The sequence below is a fragment of the Aulonocara sp. 'chitande type north' Nkhata Bay genome, linkage group LG7, assembly GCF_057382095.1.
Source record: "Aulonocara sp. 'chitande type north' Nkhata Bay isolate Kocher_YH1m ecotype deep benthic linkage group LG7, A_spYH_male_GT1.1, whole genome shotgun sequence".
NCBI lineage: Eukaryota > Metazoa > Chordata > Actinopteri > Cichliformes > Cichlidae > Aulonocara > Aulonocara sp. 'chitande type north' Nkhata Bay.
Genome location: NC_141350.1, coordinates 24914006 through 24926923, shown reverse-complemented (window position 1 = coordinate 24926923; position 12918 = coordinate 24914006). Strand labels below are relative to the sequence as shown.

General features: G+C 39.8%; 1 protein-coding gene across 6 annotated transcripts in view; it reads right to left on the bottom strand.

Annotated features, from left to right (window-relative positions):
- Positions 1–12399, bottom strand: part of LOC147325197 (suppressor of tumorigenicity 7 protein homolog) — a 61876-nt gene extending 49477 nt beyond the window's left edge. For 3 of the 6 annotated variants that reach the window (XM_086299582.1, XM_086299583.1, XM_086299587.1), the window contains exon 1: positions 12198–12398. The gene's annotated coding sequence lies outside the window, so the exon portion shown is untranslated. Of the gene's footprint in view, positions 1–12197 lie in introns of all 6 variants that reach the window. The other 3 variants (XM_086299588.1, XM_086299585.1, XM_086299584.1) reach the window with 3 other exon arrangements.
- Positions 12400–12918: the final 519 nt, after the last annotated feature.

Sequence of the window (12918 nt, the reverse complement as noted above, 5' to 3'; positions counted from 1 at the left end):
TTTCTACACTAGAGCAGGGCGATATGACCAAAAATATTTATCACGATATACATTTGAAAATTCGCGATAACGATATAACTGACACTAGACAAAATACTTTACAACTCCACAACTTTATTATTGCAAAAAAAAAAAAAAAAAAAAAAAACACATCAATGTGTTTTCACTTAAACAAGGAGCTGTTTTTTTATGTGCATTAAAGTTATATAAAAAATTATCAGTGCAAATGCAAATTCCTTGCTGACAGTTTAACCAAAAGACATTTCCACGTTCCACGGCCGACATATCCTCAGCATAACCATGTATAATATCCACAAAACTTAGAAAGTTATGTTGAAGCACAGTATGTATCACTCCGCGAGGCTCCTGCCTACAATAGCCGCAATCCTACGACAATCCATCAAGCGGTGCAGCTTCGTAGCTTACCAAAGTCGTACTAAAACATTTGACAGATTTTCGAGCGCCGTGTACCACATAAAATCGTTTTGAGGTCAGTAAACACAACCAGAATTCATACATAAGGCGCACGGGATTATAAGGGGCACTGTCGATTTTCAGAAAAATCAAAGGATTGATTTTAAGTGTGCCATATTTTCCAAAAAACACGGTAATAATGACGGCCCGCTAGCATGCGCTACCAAAAATAGTGCTTTGTTGTGTATCTGACGGACGAAAGCTAAACCAGTTCCACACCACTGAAGTTGCAGCATTTTTGCAAACCAGTTCTGGTTCGTCTGTTTCATTCCACGATCCACTTTCGCCCTTCTCATTCTCCGTCACCGCCATGCTTTTTCCGGCATGTGCGTATGAAAACAAAGGCACTGCGCATGCACGTTTTACCCATATTCTATCGCGATATTTCATTTTCTTATCATTGCCCAACATTATACTGGTATTACCGTGAACGGTATGATATGGCCCAGCCCTAGTTGACACACCATCAATCCAGCATATCAAATTTACCATTTGAATGACAAGTTGAATAGAAAGTGTTGGGTTTTTCTGGCCTAATGAGAATTAATTTAGAGCACTTCAAGTTAGCTAGTATGAGATATGGACTGTGCCCACTGGCTCAAACACACAACAACAGAGTCTTTTTTTTTTTTAAACAACCATGTCCCCAGCTACTACTACCAGATGCTCACACGGGACAGGAAGGACGGACAGTGTAGTTTTCATTACCTACACATGGTCACTGTTCAAATGCAGTGATATGTTTAGCTAACTGGGTCAGAAATACTTTGTGTGACCTGATCTAAAGTCAGGACCATCCTTGCCTTATAACGAGCACTGATAAATGAAACTGGAAGGTCAACAGGACATTGAGACTCAAAGAAGTCTTAGCTATCTTCACAACAGAAAAATGAAAGACATTTTTATGATACTGAAGACACAAAATAATTATTACAAGATGCATTGGATGCATTGCATTGGTTGATTCGCGCCCTGCTGCAAAATCATGCATTCACTTTTATGCCCGCCAATAAGGAGTAGCAGTATTCTCATGACTGATAGCTGTCACCAGATACTATCGCCACATCAGCACTGATACTGAAAGAGACAAAACACAGTGCCTGATGCCCCCCCCCCCCCCCCCCCATCTCTCAGATGGTTGTGTTTAGTTTTACACAGAGTCTTGCTAATTTTAATCAGTTTGCATAGATTCAAATACATGCAAGAAGTAAAACCTTAACAGCATTTAAATACACACCACATGCCATGTCATTCATCAAACTGTCTCTGTATGTAAAATAGGAAGTCAGAAAGAGGAACAGAGGGTGGGGAAATAATCACTTGCTTCATGTTGTCGTACTGTGGCTGTTAGTCTTCTCTGACGAACGTCTGCCTTTGGCATGTAGCAAATAGTAGTATAATAAAAAATAAATAAATAAAATAGTTTATTTAACATTTAGATGCTGGACCCAAATCATGAATTCAGTGCTCTTGTTCTTATGTTTCATTATTCAGCCAGCTATGCTGAGAAAATGCACAAATCAACCAAACCAACCACAAATACAAGTGGTTAATATGTCAGCATCTTCTGTATGTATTATCTGTTTGTATGTAGTATCTTTATCACACCACTACATCCTGTATACAGAGAAGCTAGTTTCTTGAACTGCTGCAAACACCATCTGCTGCACAAACGTGCCAGTATAACATGATTGTGGCCACAGTTGATTAAGTGGTGTATTTTATAAGGCTGGTATCTTAAAATCTAAACAGTCCAACTTCCATTTTACATACTGATATCAAAAAATATGAAAAGACTTCCGTCTACTGAGCTACAGCAAGTTCAGGAGATGGAGTCCATATTCCAACTTTGGGAAGAAAAACAAAAAACAAACACTTTTTAGCTTCTATGACTCTCTTTACCCTCCCTACATCTTTCATCACACCCTTTCCTTCATGACTGCTATAAATTCTTTGAGTGGATTCATACAGGACAATGGATTTTACCTGCATTTCCCTCATCAGTGTAAAGGCAGTGTACCTACACAACAGTCCAAAAGACTTTTCTCATTTGGCCGGGGCAGTTATAGATATGGAAGGTCAGATATTAACCAACCAGCTGTTAGGCTCTGAAGTGTTCTTCTCAAATAACCCTTCAGTCTAAAGGGTGATCAAGGGTTTCTGATGTGAAAGTTCTCCCTGTGTATAGCTCTGTGCAGAAAACCACTCAGCCTGTGGACCTTTTCAGGCAGGGCGGAGCTGTATGCTCTGTCAAAGGTAGAGCTAACTTTTCTGGCTGAGATCATGTTACCAGTGTGCTGCACAGGTTCTAAATAAAGGTTTCTGACCAGTCTGATCTGGCTTTGTGGTGAATGTGTGCTGTGGTTGCCAGTGTCACGTCGCACAGCTGACTCAGAGCATTTCTTATATTCTTCATTCAATCTGAGACAACTTGATTTTATGCTGTAGTGTTTAGTGTGTTTAGTAGAATGGAGGTGTGTGTGTTTAATTTCTCACTACACATGTCCAAATAAATAAACATATGTAAGAGCATATTTGATGTATTTTTGTTGGTATCAGAGTTGTGGACCTTCCTCTCAGTACAGAATCATCATTTCTCTATCCCAGGCTGACATTTTTGAAACATTTTCACAGTAGGAAAAAAAATTCAGTCTTCAAAGAGATTTTATTTCTGATGCATTTATTATTTCTCTGGGGAATATGAAGCTTGGGAAAAATGCCCTGAAGAATGTGTCTGAATCCAAACACAATTTATCACATTATCAGCCTGCAAGTATTCCCCACACAAATTGTTCAATTATAGCTCTGCTGCATTGGTTAGTAAGCAATGTTACACAATCAAAAAAATGGTATGTAAATCTTCCCTTTAAACTTCAATTTCTTATACTCTGACATTTTGAGTATTATAGCTGTGCATCAAAATGACGGTGCCCATTCTGGAGGTCAAGGCAGTTTCAACAGCTTACTGTTGAGGGCGGTCCTCATTACCATTGTTTGTACACTGTGGATTGGTTAGTAATCAACAACAAAAAAGGCATGTGTCCATCAGTCTATATTTTAGGTGACTTTATTTTACCACTAGTCTAAGTTTTTTCTTCCCTACCGCGGATGTACCCAGTGAATGCGCCAAGCAATCTATGAAACCATCAACTCTGGAGATTTCTGGAAGAATCAGGTTGGATATTCCCTTTCTCACACATGGAAAACAACAGAAAATTGCCCACTTCAGACACCTCTGGAAACACCAATCATTGGTTTAGGTGAGGGAACTGACACGACCCCCACTCATTAGCTGTAAAAGACCTGACTATTATTTTCCGCTGTCACAGTCTGAGATCACACATACTCTGTAAAAAGAAGCTGGCAGAGCCTCCATTGGGTCCAGATAGAGTGAGAGCTGCTGCGTGTGCGTGAAAAGACTCAAGTGGTTGGATAAATTATCATTAATGAACCAGATACTCAGCACAAAGCCGTCTGCATAAGCAAATCACGAGCTTGTTGAAAGCAGACAATAGTGTAGTTTTGCCATCTAATACACACAGTGAGGAGAAGGCCAACATGAGCTTCAATTCAGTGTAATCTGCATTAAAATATGCCTCAATAGACAGTTTGGTATACTATATGAGACGCAGGTTTTACTTTTGCTTAACAGAGCAATTTATTACCACCATATTTCGTCATCACGAAAAAAAAATGAGAACATGCATCTTATACTGTGAGACAATTCTGCATAATGTTGCTATAAAGTCATAGTAACATTTGTTGACCTTCTCAGGAAAGTCAAGCAGCAGAGCTGATTAGTGTGCCCTGCATATTTACCAAGCTACCAAGTTTGAAAGAGTTGAATATGCATTAAAAATAAAATTGGTAGAAACTTTGTCAGGAGGTTTTGTTTTTGTTCACAGAAGATTTCCTGGCTTCATCCAAACAGAGGATTTAGTCACAGCAAAATCAGCAGCACTGTAATAAAATATTTCTCTAATAAGTTTATAATTAGGGTTTATTCCACTGTATACAACATGTTTTGTAAGCAGTCATGCAGTTTTTTTTATTTTTATATCCAAGCGAACACTATAATGAAATAAGATGCCCTTTATCAAAACATAGAGCAACTACATAACATGTTGTCTCGCTTTCCTACCCACAAAAGGGATTTGTTGTAAAGTTATTGCTAATCACTTTTATCACCTAAGGAAGATGCAAAAGGACAGGTTTAATGAGGAGTGACGGCTAACTAAATGGAGATTAGATGAAGTACCTTGGCCAGTTTTAAGGGAGGGAATCCCACAAGCTCTTATTTCTCATTGTAAAGGAGGAAATAAGAAGAAATATTATAAGCATATACTGGTGTCAGCCAGGAAGAGGAAGTGAAACTGTGTTATCAATTCAACACCTTGCATGATGTGTCCCATAAGATCAACTGTAAGAAAAGGTCAAGCATGACAAGCTGTTGTGTGTTATCATCTCTAACTGACTGCAGAATTTTTTTTATTTCAAACTCAGATATGTAACAGCACGATGGCGAGGGCACATCGTAGCTGTGGGGTTTCAGTTCCATTCAACGTCCCCACTGTGAAATTTAATGAAATAATATTTACAGCCAGCTGAGACTGTATGTATGCCATTAGTTAAATCTAATACAATGAGGATATGCCGAAAAGATACAAAACCCATGTTCAGATATCCAGTTTGGCTTGACATGATTTTTTTTTTCTTTGACCACATTTAGAAGACACCAATGTCTGACTCACTGAGAATTTTATACATGCTTTTCATAATCTATTGATTGTTCACTTCAAAACTTGCTTACATGTTCTGCAAACGAAGACATTTTTCAGCTACCAAAAACTCAAATCACTTTGATTAAGACAATAAAGGTGACATAATTATTATTATATCCAACTGTTTTCTTCCTAGCTTTGCATGATTTACATTTCAAACTAATCCTTTGTAGCAGACAATTCGTTAATTTCCTGTCTGAAACGAACCATTTTAGCTACTCTACCTTTAAGCCAACTTTCTTCTGACTGGCTGACTCTGGCAAAGAGGAGGTTTAAACCACAGACTGTATATAAAGAAGGGATATAGTTTCAGGGTTTGCAAAGGAAGCCAACACAGATGTGCTTTAAACCTGCATTTCTTCCCTTACAGATAGAAGAAACCAGCAACTCTGGAAGGAAGTAATGGTCAGAACTTCAATAAATGGTGGATGGAAATTACTGATGTAGATAAGTAGACTAGGATATAAGCAGCTGCTTAAAAAGCTCGAACCAAGATTTAACATCCCAGGGCTAAAATTATTTTCCAATTTCAATTTCATTATACACAATATTGTGAAGCTAGTGAAAAGTGACCTGGCTAAGTCATTTTATCTACTGTTAAACTGAAATGCTAAGTAGTAATTTTACAATTTTACTAAAACACTGTAATTTTGTGCTTATATTTGACTTACTGTTATGGGGTTTTTTCTAACACATATATAATTGCAAAGTTTCTTGAAGTATCATGGCATAATTTTTGGGGCTACATTGCACACCCCTAATGCCCAGCTGTATAGAAGTCTTTGGGGAAAAACAGCCCTTTAAAATGGTAAATGGCCTGTATTTATATAGCGCTTTACTAGTCCCTAAGGACCCCAAAGCGCTTTACATATCCAGTCATCCACCCATTCACACACTGGTGATGGCAAGCTACATTGTAGCCACAGCCACCCTGGGGCGCACTGACAGAGGCGAGGCTGCCGGACACTGGCGCCACTGGGCCCTCTGACCACCACCAGTAGGCAACGGGTGAAGTGTCTTGCCCAAGGACACAACGACCGAGACTGTCCAAGCCGGGGCTCGAACCGGCAACCTTCCGATTACAAGGCGAACTCCCAACTCTTGAGCCACGATCGCGCCCTTTACTTATTTCTTTTTTGATGCCACTTTGATGCTGCAGACAAAGTAGCAAAAGTAGTGAAAGTAAAAGCGTAGTATGAAAAGCATTTCATGAATATGTGTATCCTTGAATGCTTTGGTTAGTAAGACTAGAAAAAAGTTACTCTAGCTCAACCCATCTGAAGCCAGGAAGGAAGCTGATAAAAGTGCTGATTGTGCAATTTAACAGACTTGCTAGTGTTACAGTTGTATTATGAATTGTGTAAGACAGCGGTCGTTATCGTTAACTCGGTTTTCCTGGGTCTTTTCACGTGTGTTATGAATAAATATTCTTTTTTTCGGTACCGGTACTAGTTTTATTTTGTTGTATTTATCCGCGACACCTTAAAGGCCGGTCCGTGAAAATAATGTCGGGCATAAACCGGTCCGTGGCGCAAGAAAGGTTGGGGGCCGCTGGTGTAAGACATTTTAGCCTTATTATTTCATTTGGAGCCCCGGTAATGTTTAACTGTCCTGACAGCAAGTAAAGAATAAAATACCAAAACGGTATTCAAATGTCTGCTTAGCCTAATTACAAATATTATACCGTATTTTCCGCACTTTAAGGCGCACTTAAAATCCTTTAATTTTCCTCAAAAATCAACAGTGTGCCTTATAATCTGGTGCACCTTATGTATGAGTTTTGGTTGTGCTTACTGACCTCGAACGGATTTTATATGTGGTACATGGCGCTCAAAAATCTGTCAAAAAATGTTTTAGTACGACTTTGGTAAGCTACGAAGCCGACCACTTGATGGATTGTCGGAGCATTATGGCTACCATAGTCAGGAGCCTGAGTAATCTGGGTCTGAAGCTCTGTCCGCGTCAGGTCCTAAAGTCAAACAAACACTGCGGCATCACTGAGAGTTAAAAACTGTCTAAATTCTTTCATCTGTAATAAAATGATCAGTGTTGCTGCTTTATTAGGTGTAACAATTAAGTTTAACATCCAGGCATCCATGAAAACAGAATTTATTAAATTTAACAGAGTTAGAAGTTAGCAGGAAGTTAGCGCACTAGTTTCCAGCTAAACATGATATAGCATGTTCTAACTGAGAGATTTCTGAAAAAATTAAACCGTACAGCTCTGCTGTCACCTCCAAGATAAATGGAGAGAGAAAACTAAACAGCAGGGACGTTTGTAGGGTTACTGAAGTTGGACTAGCTGGTAGGGCTGGGCCATATTATACCGTTCACGGTAATACCGGTATAATGTTAGGCAACGATAGGAAAATGAAATATCGCGATAGAATATGAGTAAAACGCGCATGCGCAGAGCCTTTGTTTTCATACGCACATGGCCGATTGTTGAGTGAAACAGATGAACTAGAATTGGTTTGTAAAAATGGTGCAACTTCAGTGATGTGGAACTGGTTTGGTGTTTGTCCGTCAGATACACGACAAAGCACATTTTTTTGCAGAACATGCAAGCGGCCGTCGTTATTGTCGTATTTGTTGGACTAAGATGCTCTTAAATCTGCGAGTAATCTGGGTCCTAAACTCCGTACACTTCAGGTCAAACGAACACTGCAGCATCACTGAGAGTTAAAAACTGTCTAAATTCTTTCATCTTTAATAAAACGATCAGCATTGCTGCTTAACCAGGTGTAACTATGAAGTTTAACTTCCAGGCATGCATGAAAACAAAATGTATTACATTTAACGGAGTTAGAAGTTAGCAGGAAGCTAGCGGAAGTTAGCTCGCTAGTTTCGCTAGTTACCCAAGCATGATATAGCATGTTCTGACTAAGAGATTTCTGAAAAAATTCAAACGTACAGCTCTGCTATCACTTCCAACATAAATGAAGAGAGGAAACTAAACAGCAGTGACGTTTGTAGGGTTACTGAAGTTGGGCTAGCTGGTATATAATTATGTGCTACCTGATCGCTAGCGACACAGCTATGTTAGCATAACATAAACAGTGAAGCTGGAGGACGAACACTAACACTTTTCCACTTATAAAAGTTAACGTTAAGGTTCCTGATAGTTAGAGACAAATGCAATCGCATGGCAGGATGCTGTAAACGGACCAAACTTCAGTCAGGAGAACAACTGAGATAATCCATCCACAATACGAGGTTAGTCATTAATATACTGCAACAACATGGGAATAGAGCAGCTGCCAGAGAATTCAACATTGATGAATCAATGGTACAGAAGTGGAGGAAGCAAGAAGAATGAGTTTAATAAAGTTTGATTTATCTGACTGCTTTGTTTCGATTAATGTGCCTTATAATCCTGTGCACCTTATGGTCCGAAAAATACATACTGCACACTGCAGTTTAATGTTGCAAAGCACCTCTTTAACTTCAGTGGATATTATACATGGTTATGCTCAGGATATGTCAGCCCATTTCTACTGGAAATGCCTTTTGGTTAAACTTTCAGCAAGGAATTTGCATTTGCACTGTTACATTTTTATAAAGCTTTAATGTACATAAAAAACAGCTTCTTGTTTAAGTGAAAATAAATGGAAGGTTGTCTTTTTGCACGAGTAATGTTGTGGAGTTGTATTTTGTCTCGCATCAATTATATCGTCAGTTATATCGTTATCGTAAATTTTCATATATATCGTGATAAATATTTTGGCCATATCGCCCTGCTCTACTAGCTGGTGCATAATGATGTGCTACGTGATCGCTAGCAACACAGCTATGTTAGCATAACATAAACACTGTGAAGCTGAAGGATGAATGCTAACTTTTTTCCAATTGATAAAAATTAAAGTGAGGGTTCCCAACGGTTAGGGACAAATGCAATCACATGGCAGGATGCTGTAAACGGACCAAACTTCAGTCAGGAGAACAACTGAGATAATCCATCCACAATAGAGGTTAGTCATTAATGTGCTGCAACAACATGGGAATAGAGCAGCTGCCAGAGAATTCAAGATTAATGAATCAATGGTACAGAAGTGGAGGAAGCAAGAAGAATGAGTTGAGTAAAGTTTGACTTATCTGACTGTTTTGCTTAATGCGCCTTGTAATCCCGTGCACCTTATGTATGAAAACAGACCTGTTCATCGACAGTGCGCCTTATAATCCAGTGCACCTTATGGTCCGAATACTACGGTATAAGATCAACAGGTACAAGTACTAGGTGTCCTGCTTGAGAATTATATATTAAAAGGTTTTAGAACACTAAAACAATTTTAAAATTACTTGCAGCCAATTGAGAAAATAATAATGATAATTTAAAAAATAACCGAAATACAGTTGCTTTTTAATCATAATTATTATTAATAATATTTTAGGATTTTTGTTGTTGTTAAGGATTCCCTAATTTTTCACTCATTTTAAACCTTTTTTTAATTTTATGAGACATTGAAGTATTTTTCTTTTATTTCCTGCTATACAATCTGTCATGTGTTGTTGCACTTTCTTGATGGGAAGTATGTTTTATCATAAGGTAAAATACACCCATCATTAGCGATACTGTTACAAAACCATAGGTTAGTGTTCTAGGGTTAACAAACGTTCGACACCAATACTATCCAGACATTGAGATACGAATGATCTTCCAGAAAAGTTGATTCAATTTCCCGTCTATAGACACCACATCAGTGACTCATACAGGAGGTCACAAAAGATTTCCCCCCCCCAAAAAAAAACATCTAAAGAACTGCAGGCCTCATTTAAGGTTGCTTTTCATAATTTAACAATAAAAAAATAAAAAAAAGAGTGGACAAAAATGGGATCAATAGGAGAGATCCAAGGTGGAAAAACCCCCCCACTCCTGACCATAAAAGAACACAAAGGCTTCACATGTACCAAAAATACATCTTGTTGATCTTGCCGGGGGTGGAGGGGGGGGGGGGGGGGGGGTGTTACTGGCCACCCTCTGCCAAAAAAAATTAATCAATAAATAAAAATTGCTCCCCCTACCAAAATTTGCTTATGATTCGGTTTTCTTATGTACCAATTTTCAATGATGTTAACTTTAACAGCAGGAAATGAACTATGCATATAATTCTTTTCTATAATTCTTGCCATATTTTTCAACTAACCTGTATTTGACAGCAGCATAATAAAACTGGAAATTCTGTTTTTGGTGTGCCACCCCAATATTTTTTAGTGCCCCACATATGGCCACCACTATGAAAAAATTCTGGAGGCACCCCTGTGTGGATGTGTGTCAAAGCAAGACACAAAACACTTTGTATAAATGTGTGTGAACAGGTGAAGGCAAGTTGTATGAAATGCCTTCAGTCCTCAAGTAGATCAGAATGGGTTATGGTTAATTATAAGGACCCAGTTACTTTCTCCACATAGGGCCAGGGAGGTTTGGCTAACTTCTATCCATCCATCCATCTTCTTCTTCTGCTGCTGCTTATCCGGGGCCCGGTTGCGGGGGCAGCAGCCCAAGCAGAGAAGCCCAGACCTCCCTCTCTCCAGCCACCTCCTCCAGCTTGTCCATGGGAACACCAAGGCATTCCCAGGCCAGCCGAGAGATATAATCTCTCCAGCGTGTCCTGGGTCTGCCCCGGGGCCTCTTCCCAGTGGGACATGCCCAGAACACCTCACCCAGGAGGCATCCTTGTCAGATGCCTGAACCACCTCAACTGGCTCTTTTCGATGTGAAGGAGCAGCAGCTCTACTCTGAGCCCCTCCTGGATGGCCAAACTTCTCACCCTATCTCTAAGGGAGAGGCCAGCTGACTTTCTTCCATTAATAAATAAAATCACAATTTAAAAATGGATCTTGTATTTACTCAAGTTTCTCATACCCCATATCCTGCTTTAGAGTACAGAGCGCTGGAATTACTAGCTCAGACAGTCATCATGGTAAAAGGAAGATGGAATTGCCGAAAGATGCTGTGGATGTTTCTATCGTGATTTCGGTCTAGGTTTAAGGACTGCTACATCCCTACTTAAGAGAATAATCTTTGATGCCTTTCCAGACTTCTCAGGGAGGATTACGGTTTGTCAGGCAGCCAATTCAGCAGCAGCATTAACACCTTTCATTGCAAGTACAGAATAGAATAATAACCCTTTATTGTACAACGAAAAGCAGTGGGAAGGTGAGAGCCAGCTGCCGGCATGCCGTATTGAACCTGTCAAACTAACCTTTTACGCCCATGCTTTTTGTCATGACTATTCAGTTTATATACGAACACACGCACGAATTCTTCAACCAGCTTATTTGTGCCTAAAGGCTCTCTTGCCCTCTCTAGCCGGGGCCAGCTGGCTTTCTGAAAGAGCACATTCTTCCATCTGCTGCTCAGCTCTCAGTCACAGGAGACGAATCCACCGGCTGCTGTGAAGGCACGGAGACACAACATGCCAACTACAACCCTGAGCTCGCTGCGAGTGCCCAGCAGAGGTGAACACCTCAGGTCCGCAAGACTAAGCTTAACATTTCTTAAAAACAAACAAAACAAAAAGCAACACAAAGTTCGCTTCAAGAGCATCCCTGACAGAGGCGACTCCTGAAGTTAAAGGAAGAGGAAACTTGGCAAACGGTCGCTCTGAACTCTGGAATCACCGTTAACACTGACTCATGATGGAGACCATTAAAAGCAATACACTGCTCCCCGCCTTATGCCGCTTGCCAGGACAAACTCATTCCACGGCAGCTCGGGAGCATCCTGTTCACTCTCCCCTGTGCATTAAACATCAGTCACGCGTGTGAGCGCTTCCATTTAAACTGGGCTCAGTGAGTCGTAGCCACTAACTCAACCTGCTAGCTAACTGCTAACAAGAGCTGCTGGCTAACGTTGGCAAAAACTTTAGAAAGAAAAAAAAAAGAGAGAAGTGGAAGCGTTGTGGATGACAGCGTTGACAGGGATCATGTGAGACATCTTACCTCAATTTGCGTATGTAAAGAAACTGGTGAAAGACCTCTTCGTAGCTAGCATTTCTCCTGCCAGCAGTCCAGCATGTGTCTGAGTATCCAGCAGCAGACACTGTGTATGTGTGGACGTGTCTGCAAACGGGGCTGGAAGGCTAACCTTAAAGCTAACAGTTACCAGTTAGCCACCGGCTCGCTAACCTGGACAGTTAGCCCCAGCGGCCTCAAGGTGTCGCTGATTCACCTACAGCGAGCTGCAGAAAACACCGTTGAATAAATCCTGTATGTTGGCGATTTCGAGTTTTTAAATAAATATAGCCAGCAAACACTTTTTTGGAAAGATTTAAGCTCAATATGAATCATTCCTGTGATTTTTATAGTCATAACAATTTGTCATTTATTTTCCCAGTGTAAAAAACATAAACTATTATGTATCATAACACTTTGCTTCATGACACCTTGTTTGTAGTTTTAACCTGTTATACACTTATCAACCACCCTGCCTTAGGAATAAAATCAGCAGTCTGTCAGCCGTCAAATCTAATTGGAAAAATTCCTCATACTGCACATGCAGCTGTTATTCCCCACAGCCATATTGGGATCTCTGCCTGCTGCCAAATTTCGGTGCAACATTTTTTTTCTTTATTATCCCTGTTTTGTCTAAAATAATAAAAAGGCAAAATTTTAATATTGGGGTAAAAACAACCACACATGTGCATCACTGATTTAACTTAAG